Source organism: Sciurus vulgaris (assembly GCF_902686455.1).
Source record: "Sciurus vulgaris genome assembly, chromosome: 14".
Classification (NCBI taxonomy): domain Eukaryota; kingdom Metazoa; phylum Chordata; class Mammalia; order Rodentia; family Sciuridae; genus Sciurus; species Sciurus vulgaris.
In genome coordinates, this window is record NC_136475.1 from 30,049,935 (window position 1) to 30,071,293 (window position 21,359).

Consider the following 21,359-nt stretch of genomic DNA (forward strand, 5'->3'; position numbering starts at 1 on the left):
ACTGTGGATCATATGGATGCCTGAGTTGTGACTCCCAGTCCCAGAGACTGCCACAAATAAGGGTTTCATTGCTTGCATATGTGTAAAACTCACAGCCAGATGAGTGAAGAAGGCAGAGACAATGTCCACACTACAGAGGCACTGTAGCATGTTTACAAGCAGGTGCATCCCAAAAGAACATCTCCAAGCAAGGAAGCTCCCCACCACAGAATGTCCCAGCTTGATAACACCATCCCTCTGCAGAGTCTGTGGTGTTCTTCTGCCGGATATAACCACCCAACTTCCTGCTAGCTATGTGGCCCAGGCAGAAACCTGAGAGCACACCTTGCCTGCAGGTTCCCACCTAGAAACCAGATAGTGGGGCTTTTAAACTCTACCCCAAAAAGGAACCTATATTTATGCTGTACACATTAAAGAAAGTTTTTTAAAAACTTGTAGTGAACAATTTTTTTTTTTCGTGGTACTGGAATTGAACCAAGGACCTTATTCTTTTGAGGCAAGTACTCTACCAAATGAGATAAACTCCCAACCCCAACAATTTTTATTTTATATATTTCATGTAGTGTTAAAAATATATAAGTATTTATGTCTATTAAAATTCCACATCAATTTCAAAAAAGAAAAAGAAAAAAATACCCCAGTCTACAACAAGGTGAATTTAGATTTCTGAAAGAATACTGAATTAACTTTTGCTTACCTTTTGCAAAGGGACTTTGAAAGCAATCAATCAAGTTTCAGGCATCCTGACCAACTGGGAGATAGTCTTTCCACATAGGAGATACATTCTTTGTTAGCCAAACTGTATGTTAGCCTTGTCTCCATGCACAGAATAAAGGCTTCTGGAAAACCACAGTCCCCGCTACACAACATGTCTCTTCCCTCTGGTTTGCATTCTACTACTTAACTTATTCATCCCTGTCTGGTCACAATTCCTTTTCACATCTCCCCATCTTGAAAACAGATCAAAGGCAACAGGACAAAGGTCTCTAGAAATCAGTAACATCTAAAATCAGATGGCCAGAACTTCTGGATCCCTCACAAAACCTAACCCCAGTACCAAATACTAAGGTGTTAATACAAAATAGTGTAATACTTTGAATTCAATTCTTTAAACATGATTTTTAGTCTTCATACAACTGATAGCATCAAATTCAATCAGTAGAGAATTTTGTTTATTTCTGAACAGAAAACTCTTCAGATAGAAAGGGACTGTGTACTTCGCTTAAAAAGGCTAGGAGTCAACCCTGAAAAGTACTATTTGAGCTCACTTCTGTAGGACAAGTTAGAAGTAAGTATGGTGAATTCAATATATCTCAAGCACAGAAAGTCAAGAGCAGTAAGAAGTGAGGCTTAGAGAAGCAGAGAGGATCCCACACCACACAGGGCCTCACAGACCATGTAAGAAGACTGTTTTTATTCTTAAAATAATGCTTTACACTGATGTCTATGAGCTACCAATTCCATTTCAATTTCAACATGGTTTGGATGCTGAGGCTAACTAAACCAATGAGCATTTCACCACTAAGCTATACACCCACATTTTTTTTTTTTTTTTTTTTTTAAAGAGACAAGTTCTCACTAAATTGCTGAGACTGGATTGGAACTTGTGATCTTCCTGCCTTAAGGCTCCCATGTAGCTGGGATTAAAGCCATGCACCACTGTGCAGGGCTCAATTTAAATTGTTCATAATTGTAAGGTTCCATATGTAGTCCGATCCACACCAAAGATGGCCCCTGAGCGGCTTCTTCTTCCCATAAGTCTCGGCTTCCCGCCACCTATTTTCCCGCCGGCGGCAAGCCGGACCAATCAGAAACCCACACGCCACTTTCTCCCTTAACCCGGAAGCCCCAAGAGTATATATGTAAGCCTCATCTTGTAATAAAGCGGACTTCTCCGGTGACTTGCCAACCGTCTCCATCTTTTATTGGTGCCGAAACCCGGGACGGAGTTAGCCTTCAACGGCACTCCGTTCCTCTGTTGGCAGGCCACCCTCGTCCTCTTGCTCCGGCGCTAGCTCTCGACACTCAACACCGGCTTTGAAAATTCGTAAGTTTCCCCCTGGAAGAGCACACCTTACCTCAGCTATACGCGGGAGTACTAGCCATGACCGTCCGGTAGCCTCCCGACGCTGAGTTAAGGGGGGACAACCTCCCACCACGACCTTCATGGTCACAGTGGACCCCTGTGCCCTTCCGTCAGAACACAAAAGAGGCCAATAGAAGACACTTTATGAGGAGTGAGGAGCTTAATCTACCCCCGGGGAACCCCAGTCACCTTTCCTCTCCAACTGCCTAAATCCAGTACTGGTAACCTCGTGGCCATCCGGGTTCCTTACCCCTTTGGGAATAGCGATCGAGGTGACGATCTCCATCGCGCTTTCCCTTCTGTTCCGTCTCTGGAACCTCCGGATCCTTCTCAAGGCATTGGGGACGCCCTTTACCTTGTAGATTGATCCCCCTCCGGGTCTCTCTCGAGGCATTGGGGACGCCCTTTACCTCGCAGACTGCTCCCTCCTTGCCCGAGGTCTTCCGCTCCCTACACCCTTCTTCCCTCTAACCATGGGGACCTCCCCATCTTCCCCGGTGGCAGACACGCCCCTCCAGTGTCTCCTCAAAAATTTAGGACCTCTTTCCCTTAAGCCTGACATCAAACCCAAATTATTGACAAAATTCTGCACTCAGGATTGGCCCCATTACCCTCTAGATAACCAGAACAAATGGCCCCCTGAAGGCTCTTTAGATCCAAATCTTTTAAGGGACCTTTTCAAGTATTGCCAGCGCCTGAACAAGTGGAAGGAGATCCCTTATGTCGAAGCTTTTAGGTTACTATCCCAAAACCCCTCACTTTGCACTACTTGCTCTCCCTCCCAGGCTCTTCTGGCATGTAAGATTGCTTCCCCATTGTCCTCCCCTCCCCCATCCTCCTCTCTTGATTCTTTTGACCCGGCCGATGAGCCTCCCCCTTATAGGGCCCCTCCTCTCAACCCTATACTCCCGGAGCCACCTTCCTCCCCTCTTTCCCCCCGCCGCCATGGCTCCCGCGCCCATAGCTCCTACACCCACCGCTCCGCCTATTTCCTTCAGCTAGCCGCTCATGCGCTCCCATGGACCCCCTCCGGCCCCTCCCACTTTTATGGCCCCATTAAGGGAGGTAGCTGGAGCTGAAGGTATTGTCCGTGTCCACGTCCCCTTCTCCTTGGCTGATTTATTTCAGATGGAGCGCAAACTGGGCTCCTATTCCTCCGATCCTACCACTTATATAAAGGAATTCCAATGGATTTTGCAAGCCTATAGTTTAACTTTTAAAGATATATTTATGCTCCTCGCCAACACCCTCCTGACCGAGGAACGGCGACGAGTTTGGGATGTCTCATTGTGGGTTTAAAAAAGGCGGCCCGCAAAGTAGTCAATTTTCAGAAGGTCCAGGAAATTATCCAAAAAAAGGATGAAACCCCCACTGAGTTTCTAGAGAGGCTTACTCAGGCCCTCAGGCAATATACTACACTGGACCCGGACACAGATGAGGGCCGTCATATCCTTATGACCAGTTTCCTAGCTCAGTCCTATCCCGACATTAAAGCCAAATTAAAAAAATTGGAACATGGACCGGCAACTTCTCAAAGTGAGATTCTGTCGCTGGCCTTTAAGGTTTTCCATGGACGAGATGACGAAAAAGAACGCCTAAGGCATAAGGCCAGGCAAACTGATTTACTAATGGTTGCTCAAATGATCAGGGGGACTCCTCATCCTGTTCCCCATTCGCAGAAATTCCCGATCCCTACAAGGGCCCCTCCTGGAGCTTGCTTTAAATGTGGAAAAGAGGGTCATTGGTCACGCTCCTGTCCTCAGCCGCGGCCCCCCAATAAACCCTGTCCCAAATGTAAACGAACAGGACATTGGGGCTCCGATTGCCCCTTCTCCCGAAGGGGTGAAGGGCCAATCGCTAGAATGCCCCCCTCTTGTCCTCCGATAGTGGGATTGGCTGAAGAGGACTGACGGAGCCCTGGGCCACACGCGACCCTCAATATCACCACTCGCGAGCCTAGGGTAACCCTTGTAGTGGATGACCGGTCTGTCACCTTTTTATTAGATACAGGAGCAACCTTCTCACTTTTGACAGAGTTCCATGGTGCCACCACTCCTAGTTCCACTCCTATTGTCGGGGTAGGAGGGAAACGCATATATCCACTCAGAACTCCCCCACTTCTGTGTCGCCTTAAGAATTCCTCTTCACATTTTATCCACTCCTTTTTAGTCATGCCTCAATGCCCAATTCCCTTGTTGGGACGGGACATTCTTTCCCAATTCAAGGCGTCTATTTCCTTCCCACTTTTCGATGCCTCTACTTCCTTTTTTATGGCCCTACTGCAGGATCCTACCTCCTCACATCCACGTATCTCCCACCCTGTTAACCCCTCAGTTTGGGACACGGACAATCCCTCCATAGCTCAGTGCCCCCCAGTCTCCATCCAATTACGGGACCCTACCAAATTTATTCATCAGCCTCAGTATCCCTTAACCGCCTCTACCCTTCTCGGACTTTCTCCCATTATTTCTGACCTTCTTCGCAAAGGATATCTACGTCCCACTCAGTCCCCCTATAACACCCCCATTCTGGGTATAAAAAAAACCCAATGGTTCCTACCGTTTGGTACAGGACCTCCGCTCCATAAATGCCGCTGTCATACCCATCCACCCTCTTGTTCCCAATCCCTACACTCTACTCTCTCTCATCCCAGCTTCTTCCACTCACTTCTCAGTTCTGGACTTGAAGGATGCCTTCTTTTCCGTACCTCTAGACCCTTCCTCACAGGACCTTTTTGCCTTCACATGGACTGACCCCCACACACGACACTCCGAACAGCTCACTTGGACGGTTCTTCCTCAGGGTTTTAGGGACAGCCCACATCTATTTGGACAGACCCTCTCCCATGACCTCAAAAATTTCTACCCCACTTGTCCTCTTTCCACACTTTTGCAGTATGTTGATGATCTCCTTCTCTGTAGCCCTTCTTGGGATATCTCTCAACGGACACGGCTGCCTTGCTTAACTTTTTGGCCCAACATGGATACAAAGTGACACCTTCTAAAGCTCAAATCTCAGCCTCCCAAGTCACTTACCTAGGGTTCTTACTCACACCACAACATAAATCCATTACAACTGACAGGAAACAAGCCCTTTCATCCTGGCCCGTACCTAAAACCAAGGCTGAAATTCTCTCTTTTTTGGGCTTAGCAGGGTATTTCCGTGCTTGGATCCCTAACTTTTCTCTTTTAGCCAAACCCCTTTACGATCTCTCTAAAGGAGACCCAAATGAACCACTCCCCTCCTCCCCTAAAACGCCTTTTAATAACCTATGTCTCAAACTCCTATCCGCCCCTGCATTACACTTACCAGATTTAACAAGGTCCTTTCTTCTCTATGTTCATGAAAATCAGGGACAGGCCCTAGGGGTACTGGGACAAATGCAGGGCCCACATTTGCCCCAGTAGCCTATTTATCAAAACAACTTGACCCCACAGTAAGGGGATGGGCCCCTTGTCTCAGGGTCCTTGCAGCTGCCCAAAAATTACAGCAGGAAACTTTTAAACTTACTTTTGGAGCCCCCTTAACTATATGCTCTCCACACCATCTAAAGGATCTCCTAGCTTACAAGTCCCTGCATACTTTACCCCCCTCACGAGTTTTAGCCCTAATTACTTCCTTTTTAGAAAACCCTTCTATATCCTTCCAATCCTGTTCTCCTCTCAACCCAGCCACTCTTCTTCCTGTTCACCCTACCCCAGAGCCTCCACTTCACAACTGTCTAGAAACATTACAATCCTTAACTCATTCTCCCTCTACCATTGTCGAGGGCCCCTTACCCCATGCGGATCACAATTGGTTCACGGATGGATCCTCATATAGAAGTCCAACAGCCCCCAAAGCTGGTTATGCCATAGTCTCCCTAACAGCCACTATAGAAGCCCAACCTCTCCCTCCGGGTACCACCAATCAGCAAGCTGAACTTATCGCGATAACCCGAGCATGCATTCTGGCCGCAGGGAAAACCCTAAACTTATACACCGACTCTAAATATGTGTTCCACACACTCCTCTCCCATTCGGCAATATGGAAAGAGAGAGGATTTATGACAACTCGTGGGAACACCATTACCAATTCTGACCTAATTCACAAGCTATTACAAGCGTCCCAACTACCCACGCGGCTCGGAATTATCCACTGTAAAGCCCATAAGAAGGACAACTCTCCTTCTACACAAGGAAACCAATTAGCTGCTGCTGCTGCCAAGAACGCAGCATTTAGCAAGTCATCTGAGACCCCACCCCCCATTCTTCACTTGTCCTCTCCCAGTCCAATCCCAGACAAGAAACTTCTCTTTCAAATGCTGCATGACTTGTTTCACTCCAGTCCTCAAAGCCTGTCTCGTTTCTTACAATCCTTCTTTCCTCTCACATCCCAAGATAGAGAAATGCTAAAACAACTTTCTCAAACTTGTGTTATATGCCAAAGAACCAACCCTAACACTACTACAGTTCCTTACCCATATCCCTCACATCAAGCCCGCGGTTCCATTCCGGCGGCAGACTGGCAAGTTGATTTCACACACATGCCTCCTGTTCGCCGACACCGGTACCTCCTAGTTTTCCTAGATACCTTTAGTGGCTGGATTGAGGCATTTCCTACTACCAACAAAAGGGCCTCCACTGTCGCCAATCACCTCCTTACCTCCATCATCCCACGCTTTGGGATGCCTACATCCCTTCAATCAGACAACGGACCGGAATTCACAGCTCAAGTAATCCAATCTCTCTCTCAATCTCTAGCCTTACCCTGGCATCTACACTGCCCATATTATCCTCAGGCCTTAGGTAAGGTTGAGAGAGCAAATCGATCCATAAAGGAGACTCTCACCAAACTTTCCCTAGAACTCCACTTACACTTACTTCCAAAGAAACCTACCAATTTGTCCCCTTTTGAGGTGATGTATGGAAGATCTCCTGTACCCCCCGGAATCGTTCCTACCTCCCTAAACATCCCAAATACCCTCAGCCTTCCTCTCCTTTCTCACCTTAGAGCTGAATTTTGGAAACATCAAGACTGGTTACTTCCCCGTCCTCTTGCAACCTCCCCTCCTCCCTCCTTGAACCCAGGGAATCTTGCCTATTATACTCCACCAACCACACCTGAACCCTTATCTCCTAAATGGCTGGGACCATACCCAGTAATCCTTAGTACCCCCACCACAGCTAAATTCATCCTATCTTCTAACGAGACCACTCCTTGGATCCATATTTCCAGGTTAAAACCCTGCCCGGCTGACCAAGGAGACTCACCCCCTACTCCTCTGGATCCTGACCCTGCAAGCCGAACATCTACACCAGTTCCGTGGATCCCTCTAATCCTTTGAAACTCCGTCTCTCGCGCCTCTCACCCATTCAGGAGGAATGATAACTTCCTACCTTTCTGCTTTTTTCCCCTTCTTTTCCCTGACCCTAGCTGGATTTGGTCCACCTGTCAACAAACTGGAACTCATTAAAACCCTATATGGACAACCCTGTGCACAACCCCGGGAGCAGTGACCACCACAGGGAAAAATTATGTAGTTGCCTCCCTCTCTTAGGTCCACTTATTGGAGTTCTTTGCATCATTTTCTTCCTCCCCTATCTCATAAGGTTCGTTAGAGACCAAGTACAAAAAATTTCTAACCAAGCCTTTAACCAGCTTCTCCTCAGGAATTATCAACTGCTACCTACTGGGAACAACGCCTGGTGACGTCCTGCTATGATGGACTTCCCCCAACTTCTTCCAAGGCTAATATCCTTTCTACGGACCTTGGACACTGATGCACGTCTCCTCCACCGACTAATGACTACAATGAATTCCTAGACCAAATTGAGGACTTATGGCTCCAAGGGAGTTTTATGGACTTTACGGGGGACGAAGTAATATATTACTCTGATCTGACATGGCTTATTATGCAATATAATAGCCAACGCATTGTTCTCCCCTCACAACCAACCCCCCTGCCCCGGGCCCCTTGACGACGCCCCTGATCAGCAGGAAGCAGCCAGATTGAAAATCAACGTCCCGAATTCCCATAAACCAAAGAGGGGGGAATGTAAGGTTCCATATGCAGTCCGATCCACACCAAAGATGGCCCCTGAGCGGCTTCTTCTTCCCATAAGTCTCGGCTTCCCGCCACCTATTTTCCCGCCAGCGGCAAGCCGGACCAATCAGAAACCCACACGCCACTTTCTCCCTTAACCTGGAAGCCCCAAGAGTATATATGTAAGCCTCATCTTGTAATAAAGCGGACTTCTCCGGTGACTTGCCAACCGTCTCCATCTTTTAATAATGACCTACTTAAACGATTTGTGCAAAGAACAGACTGGAAAGAAGTAAAGAATATAGGGACACTATTGCACTCAACTGCAACAGGTCAGGCAAGACCTGCGTTCAGATGCTGGAAGGAGAAGAGTTGGCAGATTCAAAAGATATTCAGGAGATAAAATCAAAAGGACTCAATGAAGTTTGGAAGGGAGGAGAGGAAGATTTCAAGGAGTAAACGGTTCCACTGCACATAGGCACACAGCCTCAAAACTGACCATCTGGGCATGTACAGGAAGGTCTCAGGGGCCACCCGTTAGGAAGCACCTGTGTGCCTTCCGTGATTCCTGCCAAGGACGCAAACCTACTTTTCATGAAAGGTCTCAGGCAGGTACCGAGGGATTCATTCGAATTTAAATCTTGTTACTCATATTTTCTGTGCCAAACAATAACACGACCTGAGGAATTCAAGGGCACGTTCCATCTGAACGATTAAGGAACGTCCCCAACACCATGGCCCGCCTCAAAGGCATACCTGACCCGAGGAGAAAGGGACACAGCCTCACTTAGAAAAGGGTGGGGCGTATCACAGAACACTGCACTCCATTCCTTTCAGCTTCTGCTGGAGGCGCGCTGAGGGTCAAAGGCTCTAATCCCAGGCTGACCGGCCAAGCTCGCCGCGGCGACAGGGCGAGGCTGAGACCACAAGACCTGGAGCCCACCCAGAAGCTACGAGGCGGAAGGGCCAACCCAGCAGCAGGGCATATCACCTTTCCGGGATGTGGTTTCCGCCCTTCCTCTTTGCTGAGGGACGTCCAGAACAGTCGCGTCCCGGCCTCAGCCACTGCGGACAGGATGCCATTGGCTCATGTGGGCGCCGAGATGCCGCCACCCAATGCCAAGCGGGTCAAAGATGTCAGTCTGCCGTCTTCGGTGCCGGAACAAGATGCTGGTTCGGGATCACGCTACGCAGCTACCCATGGAGTTCGGGTGGAGGTCACTGCGCCTGCGCCACCTCGCTTCGTGATGAGACACGCCCACTTGCTGTATTGCTGGATTTACCAACAGGGCTCTGGCGCCCACAGCGCCCTCTTTAGCCCGAGGCCTGTAGCACAGGTCTGTGAGTTCCAGTGAGCTCTGCTGAATTCAAATCAGCTGGCCCGGGAATAAAAAGAGTTAGATCCCACAGAACCCAGTTCCTTATGTGTTCCTCGAGATACTTCCAAGTGTTTACATTTACATTTTGTATATCTTTTATAGATATTTACTTTCACATATATGTATAGTCTCTTCCTACACAGCAGCAGCACACCATACGATTTCTACACTGTCTCTAGAATACTGATTTTTCTCAGTTTATACGTGTATCCATCCAAGTTTTTAATAACCATAGCGCACTGCATGCATTGTAAGTAACATAACTAAAAATATCATCATTTGCTTAACCAGTCCCATGTTGTTGAACCTCTAGTTGTTTTCACGTCTTTGGTTTGGGTTTTGGTCTTCTTTTACAGACCATGCACTGAACTGTCCCTATACATATACACAAGTATATCTAAATATCTAGAAATAGAATTTCTGGAATGAAGAAAACAGAAACTTAAAGGTTTGAAAGCTACTCCCTAATTGACCTCCAAAAATTATATCAACCTCTACTCTCATTCCCAGCAAGATGTTTACCCGGTTCCTATGAAATGACAGATATCATGCTAAAAGTAGATAACAATTGGATATGTTTTAGCAAATACCAAAACCAAAATAAAACTGAGAGTCATAAGAGTGTAGCTCTCGTGTAATATCTGCACAAACTTATCAGGTTGTGGGAATGAACCTGTTAGGGAAACTCTCAATTCAGCTACATGTGGAAGAGGAATGAACAGTGTTTCCCATCAGAGGACGAGACCAAGGACTGAATTCCAGATTAAACTGTAAATAATTATGACAGCAATAGCTCTTCAAAATAACTTTTACTTTTCTGTTTCTAATTTTAAAAGTACCTTACATACACTGTTAGTAATCCTCACAACAATATTTATTTGCAAACTATAATTAGGCACATTCAAACTTGACAGTAAATTATAAAATACTCTTGGAACATAGGAAAACATACCTGATAGGTATATGATGCCTAGAAGTCATAAATGGTCCACCTATTTATAAACATGACAAGATACAAAATGTGACATAAATTTCTCCGAAACTAGAATAGCTATGTTGGTCTAGGACTTTAAGTTTTCAAAAAGACACAAGTAGGGCAAGAACAAACTCAATTATATTTGCCAGGAGAAAATCCAGACCTAGACAGAATAGAGTTTCCAGAAAGTATGGGAAGAGGCAAAGAGTAGGCCTTTGCAGAGGAATGATTCCAATAAGAGTTAAAAAAATGTCTTCACAAATCCATAGTGCACAGGAATTGGAATATAGACAGAGGAGAAAGGGATATTAAGAGCAAGAGTTAAGTAGTTGACACTAATAAAATGTGACAGTATCTGGTATGGACCAGGTGTTATATAGAGACTTGAGGGTTTCCAGTCTTAATAAAACCAAAAAGAAAATATGGAGAGAACATGGGATTATGTCAGGGATAGATGATATGAGTATGTTACAGCAAGATGAGTCCCAGTTTTCCTGATCAGTACTAATTTCTGGAATTGTGTTGTGCCTGGGACAATACCCTCAATATAAAAACTGAGGGTTTAGGGCAGGGGAGGACATGATGCTAAGTTGCACAGTGGTGAACCAAAGTTCTTTAGGTAACTCCTTCCACATTTTAGACTTGTTTTAGAGGCTAAGTTGATGCTGAGACTGCAAGCTAGAATTGAGTGGATGGAATTATGAAGAGTAAAATAGTTATCAAGCCTGGGGACCAGGTGAGGCAAACAGATTTGCCTAATTATAACTGAATATAGAACCTGAATATTTTAGTATATAAAAATTATATTACTATCAAAAATTATCTTACTACATACTATAAATTTTGATCTGGAATGTCTCTAAAGGCCCATGTGGTGAAGACTTCCCCTCCAGCTTGGATCTATTGGGAACTGGTGGAACTTTTAAGAGGTGGGGAATAAATAGGGCACAGTGTTATGTGTCTATAATCTCAGCTATTTGGGAGGCTGAGGCAGAATGGTCTCCTGTTCCAGGTCAACTTGAGCACCTGAGCAAGACTCTGTCTGAAAATAAGATTTTAGTGAAGGGGATGATGGTAGCTCAGAGTGCTGTTGGGTTCACTAAGCAGTACTGGAATAAGAGGGGGTGTCCTGGAAGGAGATCTTCTGGTCATTGAGGGCATCAGCTTGGGGTTGAGAATTGAGCTCAAAATCCCCTCCTCTCCTCCTTCCTCTCTCTCTCTCTCTCATCCAGGTCATGAGGTCAGCAGCTTATTCCACCATGCACTCCCATCCATGATGCTCTACCTTACCAAAGTCCAAAAGCACTAGGGCCAAGTGACTATGGCCTGAAATCTCTAAAATAAACATTTTCTCTTTATCAGGTGATTATCTCAAGTGTTAGTTACAGTAACAGAAACCCAACTAATATATCACATTCCTCACAATCTTACACCTACCACCTTAACCTGTAGTAGGTATGGATTTACTTCATTGCTATGAGAACATAGGGAATGATATCATTTGCTGACGTGCTTCTCGTTAGGCCCATAGTACATACCAGTATTATAAACGTAAGTTATCTGAGATAAGAAACTGAGATAAAAAGGGGAACAAAAGGTTGAAGAAGTTTACATAGTCCAAGCTATATCTTTACATTGCTAATCCTTCCACAATTTCTTCTCAGGAAAGCATTATCCCACACAGAACTACCAAAAATATCATGTAACACAATAAGCACTTGTGTTTATTGGACTTTGGAGAAATAGACCTATACATGAAATGTTTATCTTCATATATGAACTTTATTTAACCAATATATGAGATTGTCTTCCTGTGGGCACTTGACCTGTTGAATCACAAACTATACATTCACTGGCCCTAGGAAATCCCTAGACAGGTCAATCCAGGCATCCTTAAAAATCTTACCACCAATGAAAATAATTAAAGCTATAGATTTACTCCCCCAAACCAGCTCAGTCCACATATATTTATGAAAATTATATACAAATATTATATATATTATATATGAACTAGCAAATATGTCCTGATTTGCTTTACCACAGTTAACAAGAGAAGTTAGTGAAACAGATACTCTCCACAAGATCAAGAACAAAAGCAATCTAGGGGGGATCCAACATGGCAGACTAGAGGGAGGCTGTGTAACTCCGGTTTTAAGCAGAGGATATCTGTTTCTTGGTGAGGCAGTTTTTGCTGCTTCTTGATTCCCTGCTGTTTAACCCATTTGTCTGCTGTGATGACCTGCGGTCTGCCAGCATATGGACGCCTTTTTGGAGTGCAGATGGCTCACAGTCAGGCACCTATCATCCGCCATTTGCCTGCCTCTGGCCCATCCATCGCCTGCCTTACACCTGTCCATTTCCCAACGCACGAGGTTCACCTCCTGATCATCTGACAACAGTCAGCAAACTAATCGCCAAATGCCAGTGGAACACCAGCTGCCTGCTGTTGCCTGGAAGTTCACTGTTACAGTACCTGCAGGTTTGATTACACGTGGCTGCCGCCATTTTGAGACAAAAGCCAGGCCCCGTAGGACCCCTGGTCAGACTAATTGAGCCCCGTCTCCAGGATCCCTCAGCCCAAACGATCACTCCCTGCCTCTGGGGACCTCACATCGACTGACTGCTCCCTGCCACCAGGAACCCCAGACCAACTGACTGCGCCCTATCACCAGACCCCAGACCAACTGATTGCACCCGGCCTCCAAGATCCCACAACCACACCAAACACACCCGAACTCCAGGATCCCTGACTGACCAACCGCATCCCGCCTCCAGGACCTCCAGCTGACCACGTCCACCCCTGAGCTGAGGCTCCCCATTTGCCAACACATATCAAAGCCAGAGCGGCCATCATGCATAATCCTGGAAGCCTTAGCTCTGATCTTTAGGTGGGGCAAATTCCATACTGAGACACCTGCTGGAGGCTTGAAGCTCATTGTCAGGTACCTCTCATGCATCAGGCTACTAAACACTGGGAGGTTTCAATACTATATGACTGTTATACTGCAGATTTTCTATTTTCTCCGTATTGAAAAAATTTAAGTTTTTATTTCTTTACTCTTCTTGCTCTCTTTTCCTTTTGTTTACCTGTTCCCTCAGAGTCTCCTTCTCCCTTTTTAAAAAATTTTTTTAAATTTATTTTTATTGTAAACAAATGGGATACATGTTGTTTCTCTTTGCACATGGAGTAACAGCATACCATTTGCATAATCATACATTTACATAGGGTAATGATGTTTGATTCATTCCGTTATATTTTTCCTTGCCCCCCACCCCCCCACCCCTCTTTTCCCTCTATACAGTCCCTCCGTCCTCCATTCTTGCCCCCCTCCAACCCCCCATTATGTGTCATCATCTGCTTATCAGTGAGATCATTCGTCTTTTGCATTTTTGAGATTGGCTTATCCCACTTAACAAGATATTCTCCAATTTCATCCATTTGCCTGCAAATGCCATAATTTTATTATTCTTTATAGCTGAGTAATATTCCATTGTGTATATATATATATATATATATACACAATGGTATATATAAACAGTGGTATATATATATATATACCACTGTTTCTTTACCCGTTCCTCAACTGAAGGGCGTCTATGTTGGTTCCAGTCTGGCTAATGTGAATTGAGCAGCTATGAACATTGTTGTGGCTGTATCTCCGTAATATGCTGATTTTAAGTCCTTTGGGTATAGGGTGAGGAGTGGAATAGCTGGGTCAAATGGTAGGTCCATTCCATGTTTTCTAAGGAATCTCCACACTGCTTTCCAGAGTGGCTGCACTAATTTGCAGCCCCACCAGCAATGTATGGGTGTGTACCTTTCTCCCCACATCCTCGCCTATTGTTGCTTGTATTCTTGATCATCGCCATTCTAATTGGGGTGAGATGGAATCTTAGGGTAGTTTTGATTTGCATTGCTCTTATTACTAAAGATGGTGAACATTTTTTCATATGTCTGTTGATTACTTGTAGATTTTCTTCTGTGAAGTGTCTGCTCATGTCTTTAGCCCATTTGTTGACTGAGTTATTTGTATTCTTGGTGTAGAGTTTTTTGAGTTCTTTATATATTCTGGAAATTAGTGCTCTATCTGAAGTATGAGTGGCAAACATATTCTCCCACTCTGTAGGCTCTCTCCTCGCATTGCTGATAGTTTCCTTTGCTGAGAGAAAGCTATTTAGTTTGAATCTATCCCAGTTATTGATTCTTGCTTTTATTTCTTGTGCTATGGGAGTTCTGTTAAGGAAGTCTGCTCCTAAGCCAACAAGTTGAAGGTTTGGACCTACTTTTTCTTCTATAAGATGCAGGGTGTCTGGTCTGATTTCAAGGTCCTTGATTCATTGTGAGTTGAGTTTTGTGCAGGGTGAGAGATAGGGGTTTAGTTTCATTCTGTTGCATATGGATTTCCAGTTTTCCCAGCACCATTTGTCGAAGAGGCTATCTTTTCTCCATTGCATATCCTTGGCACCTTTGCCTAGTATGAGAAAATTGTATTTATTTGGGTTTGTGTCCGTGTCCTCTATTCTGTACCATTGATCTACCTATTTTGGTGCCAATACCATGCCATTTGTGTTACTATTGCTTTGTAATATACTTGAAGTTCTGGTATTGTGAAACCCCCTGTTTTATTCTTCGTGCTAAGGATTGCATTAGCTATTCTGGATTTCTTATTCTTCCAGATGAATTTCATGATTGCTTGCTCTATTTCTAATCGCAATGAGGTACATCATTGGGATTTTAATTGGAATTGCATTGAAGATTTTGCATAAGTGCAAAAGTGCATAGAACTTTTGGTAGTATGGCCATTTTAACAATATTAATACTGCTTATCCAAGAACATGGGAGATCATTCCATATTCTAAGGTCTTCCTCAATTTCTTTCTTCAATGTTTTGCAGTTTTCATTGTAGACATCTTTTACATCTTTGGTTAGATTGATGCCCAAGTATTTTTTTTTTTTTTTGAGGCTACTGCAAATGGAGTTGTTTTCCTCATTTCCCTTTCAGCTGTTTCGTCACTTGCATATAAAAGTGCTTTAGATTTATGTGTGTTGATTTTATAGCCTGCTATTTTGCTGAATTCATTGATGAGGTCTAGAAGTTTTCGGGAGGAGTTTTTTGGATCCTCTAAATATAGAATCATGTCATTCGCAAATAGTGACAGCTTAACTTCCTCTTTTCCTATTCATATCCCTTTAATTTCTTTAGTCGGCCTCATTGCTCTGGCTAGACTTTCGAGGACAATATTGAATAGAAGTGGTAAAAGAGGACATCCTTGTCTTGTTCCCATTTTTAAAGGGAATGGTTTCAGTTTTTCTCCATTAAGAATGATGTTGGCCATGGGCTTAGCATAAATAGCCTTTACAATGTTCAGGTATGTTCCTACTATCCCTATTTTTTGTAGTGTTTTGAGCATGAAGGGGTGTTGCATTTTGTTGAATGCTTTTTCGCGTCCATTGAAATAAACATATGATTCTTATCCTTAAGTCAATTGACATGATGTATTACGGTTATTGATTTACGGATATTGAACCATCCTTGCATTACAGGGATGAACACCACTTAATCGTGGTGCATAATTTTCTTCATAAGTTTTGGATATATTTGGCCAATATTTTGTTAAGGATTTTTGCATCTGTATTCATCAAGGATATTGGTCTAAACTTTTCGTTCTGTGATGTGTCTTTTCCTGTTTTGGTTATGAGGGTGATATTAGCTTCATAGAATGAGTTTGGTAGGGTACCCTCCTTTTCTATTTCCTGGAATACTTTGAGAAGTATTGGAATGAGTTCTTCTTTGAAGGTCTTGTAGAACTCAGCTAAGAATCCGTCTGGTCGTGGGCTTTTCTTGGATGGTACATTTTTAATGGCTTCTTCTATTTCATTGCTTGATACTGATGTGTTTAAATTGTGTATGTACTCCTGCTTCAGTGTGGGAGGAGCATATGTCCCTAGAAATTTGTCAATGTCTTCAGTACTTTCTATTTTGTTGGAATACAGATTTTCAAAGTAGCTTCTCATTATGTTCTGTATCTCAGTGGTGTCTGTCATGATATTTCCTTTTTCATCACAAATTTTAGTAATTTGAGTGTTCTCTCCCTCTTTGGTACTGTGGTTAAGGGTTTTTCTATTTTGTTTACTCTTTCAAAGAACCAACTTTTTGTTTTGTCAATTTTTTGAATTGCTTCTTTTATTTCAATTTCATTGATTTCAGCTCTGATTTTAATGATTTCCTGTCTTCTACTACTTTTGCTGTTATTCTGTTCTTCTTTTTCTAGTGCTTTGAGCTGTAATGTCAGGTCATTTAGTTGTTGACTTTTCATTCTTTTCTGGAATGTGCTCCATGCAATGAATTTTCCTCTTAGTACCGCTTTCATAGTGTCCCAGAGATTTTGATATGTTGTATCATCATTCTCATTGACCTTTAAGAATTTTTTAATCTCCTCCCTGATGTTTTTTGTTATTCATGTTTCATTCAATAGCATATTATTTAGTCTCCAGGTGTTGTAGTAATTTCCCTTTTTTATTTTTTCATTGATTTCTACTCTGAGTTCATTGTGATCTGATAGAACACAAGGCAGTATCTCTATTTTTTTGCTTTGCTAAGGGCTGCTTTGTGGCATAACATATGGTCTATTTTCGAGAAGGTTCCATGTGCTGCTGAGAAGAAAGTGAATCTGCTCATTGATGGATGGAATTCTGTATATATGTCTATTAAGTCTAGGTCATTGATTGTGGTATTGAGTTCTATGGTTTCTTTGGTTGGATTTTGTTTGGAAGATCTACCTAGTAGTGACAGTGGTGTGTTAAAGTCACCCAGAATTATTATGTTGTGGTCTATGTGATTCTTGAAATTGAGAAGGATTTGTTTGATGTATAGGGATGCGCCGCTGTTTGGGGCATAAATATTTACTATCGTTATGTCTTCCTGATTCTGGTTCCCTTAAGCAGTATGAAATGGCCTTCTTTATCCCCTCTGACTAACTTTGGCGTGAAGTCCACTTTATCTGATATAAGGATGCAAACCCCCGTTTTTTTTACTGAGTCCGTGTGCATGGTAGGTTTTTTCCCATCCTTTCACTTTAATCTGTGGATATCTTTTTCTATGAGATGAGTCTCTTGCAGGCAGCATATTGCTGGGTCTTTCTTTTTAATCCATTCTGCCAGTCTATGTCTTTTGATCGATGAGTTTAGGCCATTACCGTTCAAGGTTATTTTTGAGATATGATTTGTGTTCCCAGTCATGTGGATTATTTTTGGTTTTTTAGTTGGCTTGGTTTCTCCTTTGAGTGGTTTTTCTCTAAGGTAGATTTGAAGATGAAATAAAATCCTTCCATGATAAACAAAAGTTTAAAGAATTTACAAATAAAAGCCTGCGCTACAGAATGTTCTCAGCAAAACATTCCATGAGGAGGAAATGAAAAACAACAATGGAGGTCAGCAAAGGGAGGAACTACCTTAGAGAAAAACCACTCAAAGAAGAAAGCAAGCCGACTTAAAAGCCAAAAATAAGCCAAATGACTGGGAATACAAATCATTTCTCAATAATAACCCTGAACATTAATGGCCTAAACTCATCAATGAAAAGACATAGACTGGCAGAATGGATTAAAAAGAAAGACCCAACAATATGCTGCCTGCAAGAGACTCATCTCATAGAAAAAGACATCCAGAGACTAAAGGTGAAAGGATGGGAAGAAACCTACCACAGACATGAACTCAGTAAAAAAGCGGGGGTTTCCATCCTTATATCAGATAAAGTGGACTTCAAGTCAAAGTTAGTCAGAAGGGATAAAGAAGGACATTTCATACTGCTTAAGGGAACCATAAATCAGGAAGACATAACGATAGTAAATATTTATGCCCCAAACAATGGTGCATCCCTGTACATCAAACAAATCCTTCTCAATTTGAAGAATCACATAGACCACAACACAATAATTCTGGGTGACTTTAACACACCACTGTCACCACTAGGTAGATCTTCCAAACAAAATCCAACCAAATAAACCATAGATCTTAATAACACAATCAATAACCTAGACTTAATAGACATATATGGAACATTCCATCCATCAACGAGTGGATACATTTTCTTCTCAGCAGCACATGGAACCTTCTTGAAAATAGACCATGTGTTATGCCACAAAGCAGCCCTTAGGAAATGCAAAAAAATAGAGATACTGCCTTCTGTTCTATCAGATCATAATGGACTGAGAGTAGAAATCAATGACAAAATAAAGAAAGGAAATTACTCCAAGACTTGGAGACTAAATAATATGCTATTGAATGAAACATGAATAACCAAAAACATCAGGGAGGAGATTAAAAAATTCTTACAGGTCAATGAGAATGATGATACAACATCATAATGAAGAATGGTACACAACTGCAATCCCAGCAGCTGGGGAGGCTGAGACAGGAGTATGGCAAGTTCAAAGTCAGCTTCAGCAACAGAAAGGCACCAAGCAACTCAGTGAGACCCTGTCTTCTAAAAAAAAAATACATAATACGACTGGGGATGTGGCTCAGTGGTTGAGTGCACTTCAGTTCAAGTCTATCCTTGGTTGGAGGAAAAAAAAAACCAAAAATGTTCCCTTCAGTTAAAGTTTCAATTTACCTCTGACTCATAATAGTGCTGAGTATTCATTATCAATAATCAATCCAAGCTCTTCATTTTGTTCTCGAACTTGCTTAAAAAGATCCAGAGAAAGAAGGGTTCTTCTGGAGCAAGTTTGGCTTCAAAACTCTGTCAGAGAGAATGAAACAGAGAGAAAATGTGTGCTAAAATCTGTTTATACATTTATTCAAATCTGAAGACCACAAAAACTCTGACAAGGAGGGTTTCTACTCTTCTAGAAGCTAAAGTACAAACCTCTCTTCCACTCATCTGAAGGAAGAAAGAAGCTCGCTCTATATATAAAGGCTCACTCAATATATAAATGTATGTGTTACTTGAAATCCAAATACTAAATGACTCGTGAACATACTAGTTTACATTAATATAGCTGCTTTAAAAAAAGTGCTCTTTACCTAAGTTTTGGATCCTAACTATGATTCATAAATAAAGTATTTTTGGACAATTTTAATGTCCATTGAATGTCTCAGGACAGTAATCACCTGATCAACAAAGTGAAGATTATATTTTGTTTTGTTTGGAAATACATTGAGTTGTTCACTGTTTGGAAATACAACCTAGGTCACAATCTATATTTGTAGATCTTGCATTCATAGTATAAACATCTCTCTTTATATCTTCTAGTGTGCTAATGCTCATTAATTTAGATACTGAAATATAAATGACTTAATTATAAATTTAGTGTATTATTCATAGTTATGGCATTATAATGATTTCTTTAAAAGTATGTTTTGAAATAAATTATATTCATCTACAAATATTTATGGGAAGCAAAGGATACATTAAGAAGCATTTGCTACAAAAGGAAAATGCAGTGTGACAGGGTTGAAAACCAGTGTTCGAATAATTTGTTCATATATTCATAGTCTCTATTAAAAATAGCAGCCCAAATTTAAAAAAAATATTGGTGGGAATCAATTTTCAATAGAAAGTTACAGTACTATTGGCTGGTAGTTAACTAGAACATATAGACTTCTAAGTAGATAGCAGTGAGAGTCTACCGCATAGAAACTCATGGAGAATCCTCAGTTCTATAGATTTAGTTAGGTACTGCCTTCTTTGGTGCAAAGCGGGAAAATTAAATCTACAACACCACCTCAGCAGAGGTAGGTTGGTTCCTGGAGGAGGGCAGCAAAAGATGGTCGCCAAGATACCATAAAAAACAGGGAAGCTGTTACTTAATATTATTTTGGGAAATAATTATTTAGCTGAATTCCATATGAGTGAGACAGATTCAAAGGCACCAGACTGAATAACTTTCTCCGTATTTCCAGTCTGGCTACAGATGGCCATGCTTCTAAATACAATGTTGTATGAAGCAATGGCACAAAGGGTCACAGGAATAAGCACACAAGCCACCAAGCAGATCCGGCACTGAGTAGCAAGTTGCAAAAGCGGTGCATCTTGGGCAGCAGGTGGGAATCCTTCAGATGCAACCCAAATCACTGTAATTTCATAAATAATATCCCTGGATAGAATAAGCTTTCCATGGCATGGCTCTGAGAGCTAACAAGTAAATTTAACTTGAAATTTTTGAAGTATGCAAATCCATGCTGTCACTATACACTGGATACAGTCGGGTCCCTTCTAGTACTATGATATCCCTGTGGTCTCAATAAATGTACTCTGACTAGAGGTCACCATGATCAAGACAAACACAAAACGTTCACCAATTCCAACAAACAGCATGATTTAAAACAAGATTAATTCTTAACATCTATGTGCAGGGCTGGGTATGTGGCTCAGTGGTAGAGTGCTTGACTAGCATGAGTGAGGCACTGGTTTCAACACTCCCAACCACATAAAAAATAAATAAATAAAATGAAGATATTGTGTCCATCTATGACTAAAAAAGTAATTAAAAACAGGTTTATGTGTAAATAAAACTACTTTTACATTAAAAAAAAAAATGAATGTTTGGCATTGTGGTGTGCCAGGAATCTGGCAAAGATTGAGCCACCAATGTCAGGTGTTGGTTCATTTTTGTTTGTTTTTAAATATTTTCCATTTCAAGGAAGGTGGTCCAATAGAGTGGCCAGGCACAGAAGCAATGAAGTCAAGCTGCCTGAATATCAACACTCTACTTCCCCACACCCAGCCCTGGCTGTGTGATACTGTGGATCATATGGATGCCTGAGTTGTGACTCCTAGTCCCAGAGACAGCCACAAATAAGGGTTCCATTGCTTGCACATGTGTAAAAATCAGTCAGATGAGTGAAGATGGCAGAGACAATGTCCACTCTACAGAGGCCAACGGTAG

The 21,359-nt window shown here is 42.5% G+C and overlaps 2 long non-coding RNA genes across 2 annotated transcripts in view; both read right to left on the reverse strand.

The window, feature by feature from the left end:
* The window catches only part of LOC306644473, a 178,830-nt gene that overhangs the window by 9,578 nt on the left and 147,893 nt on the right, over positions 1–21,359 (reverse strand). The gene's annotated exons all lie outside the window — the stretch shown is intronic.
* The window catches only part of LOC306644476, a 117,491-nt gene that overhangs the window by 8,595 nt on the left and 87,537 nt on the right, over positions 1–21,359 (reverse strand). Inside the window, exons 3-4 of the long non-coding RNA XR_013759400.1 lie at positions 20,101–20,217; positions 19,082–19,210 (exon numbers count right to left, since the gene is read on the reverse strand). This is a non-coding gene — a long non-coding RNA (uncharacterized lncRNA). The remainder of the gene's footprint in view (positions 1–19,081; positions 19,211–20,100; positions 20,218–21,359) is intronic.